General features: G+C 41.6%; 1 pseudogene across 1 annotated transcript; it reads right to left on the reverse strand.

Moving 5' to 3' along the window:
* Window positions 1–13,645: 13,645 nt before the first annotated feature.
* On the reverse strand, window positions 13,646–14,746 carry LOC105555253 (annotated as a pseudogene). Its single transcript, XR_001008444.1, has one exon. The product of XR_001008444.1 is annotated as a protein RCC2 pseudogene (transcript).
* Window positions 14,747–14,749: the final 3 nt, after the last annotated feature.

A 14,749-nucleotide genomic window follows, 5' to 3' on the forward strand; every position in this document is an offset into this window, starting at 1 on the left:
TGGTCTCTGCTCTGTTCCTACAATCCCCATCCCAGAGTACCAATAAGCAGTGAAATAAACCAAAGGGGAAAGGCCCATAAGCCAGAACACTGATAAAATTTCCAATAATGTCATCTGAAAGAGGCCAGATTTCTTGAAACATCTCAAGATACATCTTCAGAAAATTCCTGGAAACTACTAATGAAACAGAGTAGCACCCCTACAAATTGAGTACAGAGTGAACTTATGGGCAATAGCCAGTCGATCAATTATTGTCATTTGTGTTGGAGGGTTTAAAGAAAAAAGTGACAATTTATAAAACAAACAAACAAACAAAAAGAACTCTTCCTAAATCATAGAGATAAGGATAAGATAGGGGGGTATAAATTGAAAAAGAAAAGAAAAGGAGGAATTATAACACAAAGATAATTATCCCCAATCAAGGGACCTTAATGTAGTTTTCTTGAGATACTTCACTTCTAAGTCAATCATATGTTAAAATCACCAATACATAAGGGTAATAAACAGCTTTCTGACCAGCAGTATATTCTCAGCATTAAAGTCTACAATTCATATGCCTGTAAGTGGACTACTGCACATTGTAGGGGGTGTCTACAGAGGGCTAGGTTTCCTCAACTTATATTAAAACAAGGTTTCTAACATGAACTACATACACAGTAGGGGCCCAGCAGTCAGAGGCAGTGCTGGGTTGCCATGGGCTTTAGCTCGTTGCTAGAATAACCCTCAACACGAGTTAGGAGTAGAGGGTAGTGATCCCACCAGCTCCATACACTTTGCCTGGAACATCTGAGGGGATGTTATTCTGCTCCCTCCTTTCTTTCCAACAGACAAAATTGACTCTTCAGATGGAACTGATAGAAAGTGAACGACCTAGTCTAATGTGGTAAGGAGCTGTAAAAAGATTAGTAATGGCTTTTGGTGGAAAAACAATTATGCTGAATTACAAACACATCTGCCACACACTCAGCAAACTATCAGAGAAGCCACATTTTCCTCACATTTTACTTCTTGGACCGTTTTCAATTTTCAAATAGAAGATAGCTCTCTAGTTATTGCTAACATCCATTTTCTTTAAATAAATTCAGAATAAAACTTAGAAAGCCTGATACTATTTCCTATAGAACTTGCTTTTATCCCCTCCATTTGCCTAACAGGAAATAAAAATAATACCCTCTATTTCTATAGTGCTTTACAATTTCAAAATTCTTTTATGGACATTCATTTGATAAAGAACATTCATTAATCCATTTGCATTAATTCATCTGGTAAAGAACAATAAACTTATGCTCTTTGTAGCTCTGCTTAGAGTAAGTCCATAAAGATATAAGAGTGTGCACTCATGCCTGCTGCCTCATTCATTCAATAAATATTGATGGCCTAATCTGAGGCAGGCACAGTTCTAAACTCTGAGAATACAGCAGTGGGAAAAAGAAACAGACAAAATCCTGTCCTCATGGTGCTTACATCCTCAGGAACACAATAGAATTGCTTGACATATATCAATTTAGTCATGGGTCCATCAATACCAAATAGCTTAGTTTTTCTGTACCGTGTTAAGTAAGGAAGGAGGTTTAAATAATTATTATAAGCAGGAAGACCAAAAACTAATAAATTGAGGTAGGTTACTGCTTAATAGTATGGGAAAATTTTATTAATTCATCATAAGAAAAAAAACACTCCTTTGAAGTATTTCTCAAGTAAAAGAATGGATCTTTCCATTTACCATAAATCCAGCATAAAATAATGAACAGCATGGTACTTCTCACATCCATCACTCACGGATTCATTATGAGTGGAGCATATTACATTCATTTTCACTTGAATCCTTGCATCAACTCTCAGGAGATGGTAAAATTATCCAAATTTTCCAGATTAAAACACACACACACACACACACACAACTCAGAGAAGTAAGGTAATGAGCCCACAGTCACAAGTTTTTGGCCTCTGTGGTATCAGACCCAGATTTTTCCACTTGATCTTTCTATTCCTGAGGACCCATGACTCACATGAACTCAAACTTCTGATTTTGAAGAGATTCCAGGACGAATACCTTTTCCATTAAACTTCCAAAACGTGTTTTCTGTGTACCTCCTGTGACATTTATCATCCCATTCGTCTATTAGGTTTGTTGCATTCTTGTCCTTCATCTTCCTTTGGACTAGAAGGATTTTATGGTTATGCAGTCTGATTGGTTACATGAATATGTGACTGTGTTTGCTTGTTTGTTTATTAAATAGAACAGTGGATTCTACTATGCAGCTCCTCTCATCAAAGGGGAACTGAAATTGCCCAAGCAATAGATTATCAGAGCAGAACCTTCAGTGGAGCAGGTCTTTCAGGAAGATCGGTCAACAATATTGTTATTGAGTATCCACTGCACATCAGGCACAGTTTTGATGTTTTCCATGTATTACACGGCAGAAGGTCAGCATTGGGGATCGGTATGTGTAGCAGTCAACCACATGAGTTCTGGAACTAGATCACCTTGGTTTGATGACCAGCTCTGACACCTGCTAGCTGAGTGGCTTTTGGCAAGTATGTAACCTTTCTGTGCCTCAGTTACCTTTTTTCATTAAGTGTATTGTGAGGCTTCAGTAAATTAATTAATATGACAGGCTTAAAACAGTGCCTAGTTTCATTCTTCTACATGTGGCTTGCCCATGGTGCTGGTGGTTTCCCAGCACCATTTATTGAATAGGGCATCCTTTTCCCAACTTATGTTTTTATATGTTTTGTCAAAACTCAATTGGCTGTAAGTATTTGGCTTTATTTCTGGGTTCTCTATTCTGTTCCATTAGTCTGCATGCCTATTTTTATACCAGTACTATGCTGTTTTGGTAACTGCCGCCTTGTAGTATAATTTGAAGTTGGGTAATGTGATGCCTCCAGATTTGTTCTTTTTGCTTCGGGCTTTGGCTCTGTGCTTATTGCTTACGGCTTGGTGCTTATTGCTTTTGTTGCATGGGCTCTATTTTGTTACAATATGAATTTTAGGATTTTTTTTCTAGTTCTGTGACGAATGATGATGATAGTTTGATGGGAATTGCATTGAATCTGCAGACTGCTTTGAATAGCACAGTCATTTTCACAATATTGATTCTTCCCATTCATGAGTATGCGCTGTGTCTCCAGTTGTTTGTGTCATCTATGATTTCTTTAGGCAGTGTTTCATAGTTTTCCTTTTAGCAGTCTTTCACCTCCTCAGTTATCTCTCACTATACAAAAATCAACTCAAGATGTATCAAAGACTTAAATCTAAGACCTAAAGCCATAAGAATCCTATAAGGTAATATCAGAAAAAGTCTTCTGGACATTGGTTTTGGCAAATAATTCATGACTAAGACCCCAAAAGCATATGCAACAAAAACAAAAATAAATAAATAAATGGGGCCTAACTAAACTAAAAAGCTTCTGCATAGCAAAAGCAACAATCAATAAAGTAAACAGACAACCCATAGAGTGGGAGAAAATATTCAGAAACTATGCACCTGACAAAGGACTAACATCCAGAATCTACAAGGAACTCAAAGTAATCAGCAAGAAAAATAAATAATCCCATTAAAAAGTGGGCAAAGGACATGAATAGATATTTCCCAAAAGAAGATATACAAATAGCCAACAAATGTATGAAAAAACTGCTCAACATGAGTAATCATCAGAAAAATACAAATTAAAGCCACAATGAGGCACCACCTTACTCCTGTAAGAATGGCCACTATTAAAAAGTCAAAAAACAATAGGTGTTGGCATGGATTGGTGAAAAAGGAACACTTTTACCCTGCTGGTGGGAATGTAAATTAGTACAACCACTATAGAAAACAGTGTAGAGATTTCTTAAAGAACTAAAACTAGATCTACCATTCAGTTCAGCAATCCCACTACTGAGTTTCTACTCACAGGAAAAGAAGTCATTATATGAAAAACACATGCACACACACTTATAGCAGCACAATTCACAATTGCAAAGATATGGAACCAATCTAAGTGCCCACCAACTAACTAGTGGATAAAAAAACATGTGGTATATATACACCATCGAATACTATTCAGCCATAAAAAGGAATGAGGTAATGTCCTTTGCAGCAACTTGGATGGACCAGGAGTCCATTATTCTAAGTGAAGTAAATTCAGGATTGGAAAACAAAAAAAACATGTTTTCACTTATAATTGGGAGCTAAGCTATGGAAATGCAAAGGTATAGAGTGGTATAATGGACTTTGGGGACTCAGGGGTGGGAAACGTTTGGAAGGAGGTGATAAAAGACTACATATTGGGTACAGGGTACATTGCTCAGGTGACAGATGCACTAAAATCTCAGAAATCACCACTATAGATCTCAACCATGTAAACAAAAACTACTTGTACCCCAAAACCTATTGAAATTTTAAAAAAATTTTAAATAATGCCTGGAAAATAATTAAGCATTCAATAAATGCTATGTGTCACTATTATTTTGCCAAATTTAAAGATGAGAAAACAGAAGTTCGTAGAGGTAACTTGTGCAAGATTACCAAGCTGGTGAGTAACTATCCTCAGAGGGACTGAAGAGGGACCTGGGCTTGATATTCCCCCTATAGAAGTCTATCATATCCAGGCTATCCTGCATATGATGGAATTAGCCACTACTAGAGTACTGTCTACATAACATGTTAAAGTATACTTAACTTGGGTAACAAAAATGAGTAGGCCGCCTAGCACCCACTAGTTATAAGCCTATCTACTTGCTACTTTAGAAATGGGTAAAAAGGGTTTTAAAAATATTAGACACAGAATGTTTCCCTTATGATGAAGGGACAAGGTCTCAGTGACAGACAGGCCTGGGTAGGGTGAAATTCCACCCACATCCCATCTGGACAAGGCTTAGAGCACCAAGGGTTAGGAAACACCAAAGATAAATAGGCCTGTTTTGTCACTTTCCTGGGTTTTTGCTCTTCATCACTTACCAGACATACTTCTGAGGCAATAGAGACAAGGACAAGGACGGGGAAAAGCTTGGAGCTGCGTAACTCCTGATGGTTCTGTCCCCTTCCTTGGGCACAGTTCATTGAAATCTACCCGTGGAGAGGTCTATGGTGATGGGGCACAGTTGAGGCAGAGAGAATAAAGAGGCAAAATAAGAGTCCTCCCTTTGAGAGGAAAAATTGTCCCTATCCAAGTCAGTTCAAATTAGTAATCTTAAAAAAAAAAAAAAACTAATGGAGTTTAACACTCTTGTCATTCCTCATATGCCTCTCTACAGGGCGAAACCGTTTTGTCAAAAATTTTGTATGGTCTTCATTCTCTGAGGTTTGCTTTAATTACTGAAACATTTACCCAATGTAACAGCATCCTGAGTAGGTGGCATTAAGGTCTTTACTTCTTTAGACTGGACCTGTTAGATAATATAAGGAAGCTTTCTTGGATGATTTGAGTCTAAAGGCATCTCTTTCAAGACTCAGCGCTAGGGCTTTCCTGGGATACTCAGGAGCAGAGCATGTTCACCTTTGCAGAAGCCCTCAGTGCCAAACCATCTCCTCCAAAAGGCCTGGCAGAAGAGTGCTCTCCTGTTCTGTTTGTAGCTGGCTGGGGTTACAGATGGAAATGAGCAGAAACTGAGCAGTGCCCTGCCACCTCCTGGGGGGCTGTCAGAACCCCTTCACACCAGAGGGGCTGTTGGAGCCATCCTCCTCAGAGCACTAAAGACTCAGGCCCTTTCCTACTTTGGGGGCCTGTAGACTGTTTTCCATTTCCCCCTGAAAGCTGGAATGCTAGATAAGTGCTGGCTTTAGTTACAAAACCCAAGGGATCCTAGAAAGCCAAGTGTGTGAGCCAAGCATCTCTGACCTGCAGTATCCATCAAGGACCTGGTTGCAACTGCAGTTCTTACAGTTTTAGAAAGGAATCCTGCTCAGAGGCCAGAAAGAATCATTTGGTGTCACACAGGATCAATTTATTGGTTAGAAAAGGCTAATGATAACCTAAGAATTGTGAAATTTTCTTACTTGTTATTTTAAAAATGCAAGTATCCTTTGGCATCCTTCAAATGATAAAAGCATGTAGCAAAGTTTAAAAGATTCTTGTCCTTTATAAGCCTATCCACAAGGCCAAGAAGGCCTTTGAGCTCTTGACAGGACCATGCTTAGCTGTTAATTCTTTGGAGATATGAGGGGTGACGGATGTGCTGAAACCTCCTCAAGAACCATTTCCCTCCACCAGCCAGGAGTCAGGGAATAAGGCAACCTTGGCAAAGACAGGAAAGTCACCCTGGATGCTCAGTTCAAGAGGAGGTCAAGAGCTGTGCAGTGAGCACCACCCCATTATAATCTATTTGTGGAAAGCATAATGTGTATTTTTGTTAAAGGACAATCATGCACTGCGGAGAATTAAGTTGGCAGTCTGGTGTTTAAAGGATCAGTATGATAGACAAATAAAGTAAGTGTAAGAGGAAATTTTCACCAAAAAAAAAAAAAAAAAAATTGACTTGAGAGAAGATGTGCTGGGATGACAGCTACTACATGAACCATTTACTTAGGTCAAAGTGCCCGAGATGACAGAAAAGTTACTTAGCTTTCTTAGACAAACCCTGGAAAAAGGGGACCCTGTTCAAGCAGTTCATTTACTACCCAGTCAACTACAAACTTACCCAGGAGGGCATGAAATTGTGTCTGGAGCACCCTGTGGCCAAGCCCATGAAGAAAAATCATTACTTTCTGGAGTGGCCTTTAAAACTTAAAAATAGGAAAGATAGTCCATGAAAAACTAGATCCTTTACTGGATAAGTCTAACAGGACTAAGAAAATAGCATGTTTAACTCTCTATTTAAAGGGCAACAATCAAAATGAGGATAGTTTTAAAGGACCTCCAAAAATAAATGAGTTAAGACTATCTTTTACCTGATGTTTTCAGACTGGCAGCAAGGAGTTAGCTGGGTAAGAGGGTGAAGCATTGTGAGGTTATGTTTCTGTGCTTCCTAAAGAATTATTAATATCACCAATCATAGAATTACCTCTGTTTCCTGACAGCATCTAATCCAGAATAAAATCCTACTTCCTTGAACTCTTACCAAAATCACCCAAATCCTATAGTAAGTCCTTTCTAACACCCCCTTTTCAAGACACCCCACAATTTCCCATGGAGTGAGATTACCTTCACTGCAACAAATGAATAAACACAAACTGTCTTACATTTACAGGCAGATTCCTGATTGTCTTTGACCAGAGAGCACTGACAATGCAATAATAGACAGAAGTGTTGGTAAAATTCTGCAGTTCAAATTGAGACAGCTCCCTTAGGCTGTGTCCACATGCATTAAAAAAGCTTGTCAGTCAGTGAATTCAGTTGGACTCACAAGAACCACTTCTATTCGTTCATTAAAACAGGGTCCAAAATCATTAGTCAATGGGTATTTGTAGCCTCTTTCCCTGTTTCTGCCTTTAATAAGACTCCTAGGCCATTCTTCCTCACTCCCTACCCCATATTCCTAAGGAAGAAAGATCCTGACTGGCTTAGTCAACCCTGGTCCATTGATTATACAAAATCTAGGGACTGAGAGAACTAGTAGTAATTGAGAGACAGGAAAGGTGAAGTCAATCCACGTAATAAAGAATTGAACTAGGGTGGGTGGGGAGAAAAAAGGAAGTCTGCAGCATCGGGTTTAGAGGGGCTAAATTGGAGATGAGGTGGGAATTAGGGAAGAGAGAGACTAAAGCACCTGCAGGAGTTGAGACAGTGAATGTGAAATACAATGAGGAAAAAGAACTTTAAAGAAGTTTTCCCGTGCTTTATGAAAGCGCTGTATACCCGCCTCTCCCAGCCCTCTTTCATGTTCACCACCTTCTTTACATAAAAGCAAAAACAAAATAACTTGGTATTTTGGAGTTGGATTTAAGATTTAAACGCAAAACCTGAAACTATAAAAATTCTTGAAGAAAACCTAGGAAAAACTTTTCTGAACATTGGCCTAGGAAAATAATTCATGATTCAGGCCTCAAAAGCAAATGCAACAAAAACAAAAATAGACAAATGGAAATTAATTAAACTAAAAAGCTTCTGCACAGCAAAAGAAATAATCAACAGAATGAAAGACAATCTACAGAATGGGAGAAAATATTGGCAAACTATGCATCCAACAAAGGACTAATATCTAGAATCTACAGGGAACTCAAACAATTCAACAAGGGAAAAGCCTAATAATCCCATTACAAAGTGGGCAAAAGACATGAACAGACATTGTTCAAAAGAAGAAATACAAACTGCCAATAACTATAAGAAATGCCACTGATCAATGCCACTGATCATCAGAGAAGTGCAAATTAAAACCACAATGAGATACTATATTATACCAGTCAGAATGGCTATTATTAAAAAGTCAAAAAATAACAGACGTTGGTGAGGATGCAGAGAAAAGAGAATGCTTATACACTGTTGGTGCAAATGTAAATTTGTACAATCTTTATGGAAAACAGTGTGGAGCTCTCTCAAAGAACTACAAATAGAACCACCCTTTAACACAGAAATCCCCCACTGCTGAGTATCTACCCAAAGGAAAAATATTATTATATCAAAAAGATACCTGCACTCATATGTTTAGCACAACACTATTTACAATAGCAAAATCATGAAATTAACCTAAGTGTCCATAAATGAATAATGAGATAAAGCAAATGTGATATATGCATATATGTGTGTGTGATATATGCATATATGTGTGTCAGACCTATATATATGTATACATACACACACACACACACACACACACACACACACCATGGACTACTATTTAGTCATGAAAAAGAATGAAATCATGTTTGTTTGTTTTTTTTGCAACATGCATGGAACTGGAGGACATGATCTTAAGTGAAATAACTCAGAAACAGAAAGTCAGATACTCCATGTTCTCACTTGTCAGTGTGCACTAGATGCTACATGTTTTATCCTCTGTATGCAACATAGTGCTTGGCATGGGGCAGTTACTCAACATACTTCGTTTTATCAAATAAGTGTTATCTGGCTTCTTGTTGTAGTCATCATCATCCTGCTTTGTCACTGGCAAAGCATTGTAAGGTACCTGTCTCTGTTCAACCAGCATGGACAAATACCCAAGTACTTCTGCTTTTTCCCTCCTTTTCTTTCCCAATTCAAGTTCTTTTTCAGGATAATAATAATGATAAATCCTGTTTATGGGCATTGTACTAAACTCTTCCTTTTTATTATTTCTACTAATCCTCACAATTCTGGAGGTAAACATTGCCCATTTTAAGGTTAGAAATCTGAAGTTTGGAGAGGTTTCACAACATGTCTAGGACATAGTAAGGAAACAGCGATCCAAAGCTCAGCCCCACTAAGTTTCAGACTTTACATAATTCTTTAGTCAATTCCTAACTTGTGTTGTCAGACCTATTTCCCATCATCTCCCTAAATTCCAGCTCAATAGGACCATCAGAAATTCTCTTCATGTATCCTCACAACTTTGCTTCTATTGTTGCCTCCTCCAGATGCCCCCCTCACATGGTACCCTGCGCAAAGCCCAACTCAAACATCTCCTCTGTCATGAGGCTATCTGTGCTTTCTCTACCCCTCCATTAGCTACGATCTTGCTTCTTTGTCACATTTAGTTTGAACTTCTCTTACAACAGGTATTATATTCTGCCTCGAATTAGAGCTATTCTGATGCACATCTTTCACTTTATCCTTCTTTACCTTCTCAACTAAGTATAATAATAGCAAACGTATATACTGCTTACTAGGTGTCTGAGAACAGTCTAAGCACTTAAAATATATTAAGTAACTGAATTTTTTTTTTTTTTTTTTTTGAGACACAGTCTCGCTCTGTCGCCCAGGCTGGAGTGCAGTGGCTGGATCTCAGCTCACTGCAAGCTCCGCCTCCCAGGTTGATGCCATTCTCCTGCCTCAGCCTCCCGAGTAGCTGGGACTACATGCCCCCGCCACCTCACCCAGCTAGTTTTTTGCATTTTTTAATAGAGACAGGGTTTCACCGTGTTAGCCAGGATGGTCTTGATCTCCTGACCTCGTGATCCGCCCGTCTCGGCCTCCCAAAGTGCTGGGATTACAGGCTTGAGCCACTGCGTCCGGCCGTAACTGAATTCTTATAATTAACTCTTTAAGGTATGTACAATGCATATGCATCCTCTCTGTTTTGCCAATGAGGAAACTAAGGCACAAAAAAAAAGGTCAGTAAACTTGCCGGGGGTCATAAAACCAATGAGTAGCAGTAACAGAGCTTGCACCCAGGTAATACAGCACCAGCACCAGCGCCAGCACCCATGCCATGAACCATTAGGCCAGGTTGCTCAGGTGTAGCAAGATCTGCTGAGCCAAAGAATAAATGAATATACAAATAAATGAATGCAAGCCAGCAAATTCAGTGTAAAATCAAACAAGCCAGCCACATTATTTGGTTTATTTGACATCCAGTTACCCTAAATTTGTGGCATTAGAAAGAATTTTTATGTGTTAACTATTCACTTTAAAATGAATATTTTCTGAAGACACTATGCCTGGCTCAGGGCTAGAAACTGGCTAAGTTTGTGCTGTCAAGATCTCACAATCATCCAGGGTGGAGCTTGCAGGTGTCTGCCATTTGCACTGGAGTTGGTTGTGCAGAAATTTAATAACTGGGACTTTATGACTGTATTTAATTTTCTTCCTATCACGAACCATGAACTAAAGCAGTGGTTCTTCCCTCCTCATTTGACATTGTCTGAAGACATTTTTGGTGTCACAACTGAAGGTGCAGGTGTTACTGGCATCAGGTGGTTAAAATCCAAGAATGCCACCAAGCATTCCAAAATGCACAGGACAGCTGCCATGACAAAGATATATGTGGCCCAAAATGTCAATAGTGCCCAGGCTGAGAAACCCTACAGCAAAAATATAAAGAAAAATTCCTATGCCGAAAACCAAAGATGAACAAGAAGCTCTCATTGAGAGGGTACCTCTCAGACTCCTTGCAGGAAAGGCCAGCATAAAATTGAGAAAAATTAATTAAACCACAGCAGTAATAAAGAAATAAACGAAGCATACACAGCAAAATAAAATCAAGTCTAAAATACTCCTTGAATCTGCAGTAGCATTTAGCAAATTAATCTAATTACTGGGATTTTTGCAAATGCTGCCAGTGGTACTGTTGCTCTGGAAGGAGGAAGATTCAATGGCCAGTCTTCCCAGAAATTCACTTAGGAAAATTTATTAGTTAGCTATCCTTGTGTGCTGCCGGGTTCAGGTTCTAGAATGAGCAATTGCTTCATCTAAGACAAAACATCTAAACTCAATGTGTGCAGATGGCTGGCTCAGGGATACCCCCTCTATTTTAGAGGTTAATTATGTGCCCAGAGACCACATCCTGCAGACCAGCCCTCAGAGTGGAGGGTAAGATGGCTACTCCTTTACTGACTACATAGGAAAATGTGGGCTTGCTTGAAGTTCCAAAGATGGGACCCTAAGGGATCCTGGGGGGAAAATCCCCCCATTCTCCTTTTCCCAAAGTACTACTTTTTTTTTTTTTTTTAGTAGACAACGATGTCGTTCATTTAAAATGTTTACTTCAAGAATATATATATGACAATTACAGCACAAAACCAAGCACCTTCGACCAAATCACATCCTCCTCTTTGATTCCGCTTCACTCTAAGCCTCTTTCAAATTCTTTTTCCTGAGCTGGAAGACCAGTCAGTCGCCCGCGGGGTCAGCGCCTAACATGTTCCCAGCTGGGCAACTGTGTACCTCTCTCTAGGAGTGCATGACGCCCTTCTCCCCAACTCCTTGTTTTAAAGGATTTAACCCATTAGGAAGTTCATTTTTCAATCTAAGCCAAAAGGAGGTGGGGGACAAGGCAGTCTTCACTTCGAAGGCCACTTTCCTGCTCCAGTCCCTGGCTAGGGTTCTAGAAGTGGCTGGCCACTGGAAGATCTAAGTCCAGCTCCACCCAGGACAGCTCCTGCAAAGGCTGGGACCTCCAGTGCTGCTTCCTCAACCCTCTCGGTGACCACGACTCAAAGGAGAGACCTCAAGGGTGCCGGGAGCACAGGTGCTGGGGCTGCCTTCCAGTAAAGAGAACTGTCCAGGGAAACGGATCAGGTTATCCCATGGAAGCCTGAGTCAGAGATGGTGGTTTTGGGGTGATATGGACAAATTAGGTTAGTTTAGCAAAGCTCTGAAGTGGCAGAAGCTTCTCCCCTGGACTACTGATTGAACACAGAACAAAAGGTGCGCCTGGCCTCAGACTAAGTCTTAGAGAGATGCAGGCCAGTCTCCTCCTACAGGCCTTGGGACTGGCGGGAGGGACACTGCTATGTGGCCTCCAAGGGCAGGAGTCACGGTAAGAAGAGACTGGGGTGGAGCAACAAGATCATTTTTGGCATTTTAACATGGAGACAGTGACAAGTGGTAACAATAGCAAAGCAAAACAAAACAAAAACAAAAACGAAAAACTTGAAGAGACCAATATTTAACTATTTCCCATCCACCCAAGTCTCACACTTAAGTTCTATTCCGAACTCCCCATAAGCACCACTGAACTAAATATCTATTTTAAAGTACCCAAACCAGTCCAGACCCTCTGGAAACCAAGAACCCCAGCCAGAGCTGTCACCTCTCTTGGGTCCAGGCGAGAGGAGGGTTCCAGAAAAGGCACCTCGTAACTCACTCAGCACAGCGCACACGGCGGCGAGTTCAGGCACTTGACGGGGACGCGGGTGGCAGTCACAGCATCCGTGCTGACACTCGAGGAAGGGGACTCTTCAGTAATCCCAACTATTTGGTACCAGAGCCAAGGGAGCTGAGTCAGCAGAACGGTACCCCCAGTCTCAGCAACAGGACGGCCAGTGCAAGGCAGGATGCAGGCGGGGTAGAAAAGGAGACCAAGACACAGGGTGGTCAGCGCTGCTATGGAAAGGGCTGATCCTTCTTGCAAGGACTGGAGAATACACTTGACTGCTGGCTGATCAGTCTCTAACTGGCGAGTGCGCCTAGCAAGGCTCAGCCCTGGCTCCACAGGAAGCCACGAAGCCAACTCAACTGATACAAATGTTCCCACCTCTGCCCCACCTCCAAGGCCACATGGTTCCACCATCACCTGATTTTCATTTGGACTTCGTTAACAGCTGAGGTCGATATAAATGGCTAAGCACAGACTCCCAATCCCCCATCGCCGGGGACAGGGCAGATTCTATAGTGTTGCAGCCAGAAGGCTGTGGGCGTACAGGCCGCCAAGGGGAGAAACAGAACCGACACTGGCCTAGTACGATCTGCAAGAAAAAGCGGGAAAGGAGTGACCCGCTTCCGAAGCACGCGAGCATGATTTTGGATGGAGGCGGGCCGGCAAGGAACTGACTTTGCTTAGCTGCTGCCGGTTCTTGTAAGGGACATTTTTTTTTTTTTTCTTTGAGTAAATGGCAATTCCTCTTCCATGTAGCATCTGCTTGGATCGCAATGCTAATTATAATTGGAAAGGGGTGTTTTGGGGAGTGTATTCAGGAGAGGAAGAAAGAAAAAGCTTTTAAAAAACCTACATTGCTCAAAGTTTCTGCCTCTTTTGTAGGAATAAGTCAACTATTAGCAAGTATTTTAAATCGATATCAAGGGGAAAAAACGTACTTTGGAAAGCATACAGAAAAAAAGAAGGTAAGGTTGGATCACTTGTAAAACGGAACCTCAGAGAGTCCAAACAAAAATGCATCTTCGGTCAACTTTTGCTTTTTTAAATTCCTTGTTTGACTTCACGTCCCAGTGCATATGGAAACGACAGCTGCCGCGAGAGGTGTGGAGTCGGAGGAGTCTCCGGGAGCATCCAGAGGGTTCGGGGTTGTATTCTGGCAGTTTCTTGATCTTTTCTTTCTCGGTCTCACTTTCGTCTCTTGCTATCACCAAGGAGTGTGAGTAGCCCATGGCGACCTTCTCTGAGAAAATGTCATCCAGAGTCTTCACCTCCTGGGCTGCAGTGGAAGACTTGGGCTTGTGGTCTCCGTAGACCAGTTCCCCGAAGGTCGGTGTTGGGCCCCAGCTGATGATGCTCTCATCGGCGGCCACAATGATGCTGCTCTTCCCACAAGCCAGGCTCCAGATTCTCCAGCCACAGAGGTCCTGCACTGCTTTCGGGTACATGGCAGATTCACGGCAGGTGTTGGTGGCCCCCCAGAAAAACAGACCACCCACTTCACTGAGGGCCAAGGAGCAGGTGTAACCAGCATAGATCTGGGGCACCCCACGCCCAGGGAAGTCAAACAGCTTCACCAAGTGGGGGACCATCTCGTCCTTCTGCTCTGCGTGGCCCAGCCAGGCATAGCTACCGAAGCCCTAAGAGAAGACTCGCTTCTGGGAGTCCAGGACTAGCGTGTGGTTAGCACCACAGGCCACGTCTCGCACAACCACCTTTTGGTACAGGCAGAATCTGTCTTCTCGATGAAGATGACCACTCGCGGGGGTACCAGTTCGCAGTCGTACTCTATCCGCTGTGCCCGGGAGATGAACTTCCCATCCGAGTTGTGTCCCAGCTGACCATATTCAGGCCACCCAAAAGAATAGAGGTTTCCTTTTCAGTCCATTATCATACTGAATTCAGCCCCACAGGCCATTTTAGTAAATGCCAGCCGTTATACATTATCTACACGGGGCTACGGACAGAGTCTGTCTGATTGGCAAGGCCCAGCTGCCCCATCTTGTTCTCCCCAAACGCAAACACGGAGCCCGTTTCTGTCAAGGCCAAGGTGTGGTTCCGCCCACATGCTGCAGACATGATAACTTCATGGCA

The sequence above is a fragment of the Mandrillus leucophaeus genome, unplaced genomic scaffold (assembly GCF_000951045.1).
Source record: "Mandrillus leucophaeus isolate KB7577 unplaced genomic scaffold, Mleu.le_1.0 Scaffold676, whole genome shotgun sequence".
NCBI lineage: Eukaryota > Metazoa > Chordata > Mammalia > Primates > Cercopithecidae > Mandrillus > Mandrillus leucophaeus.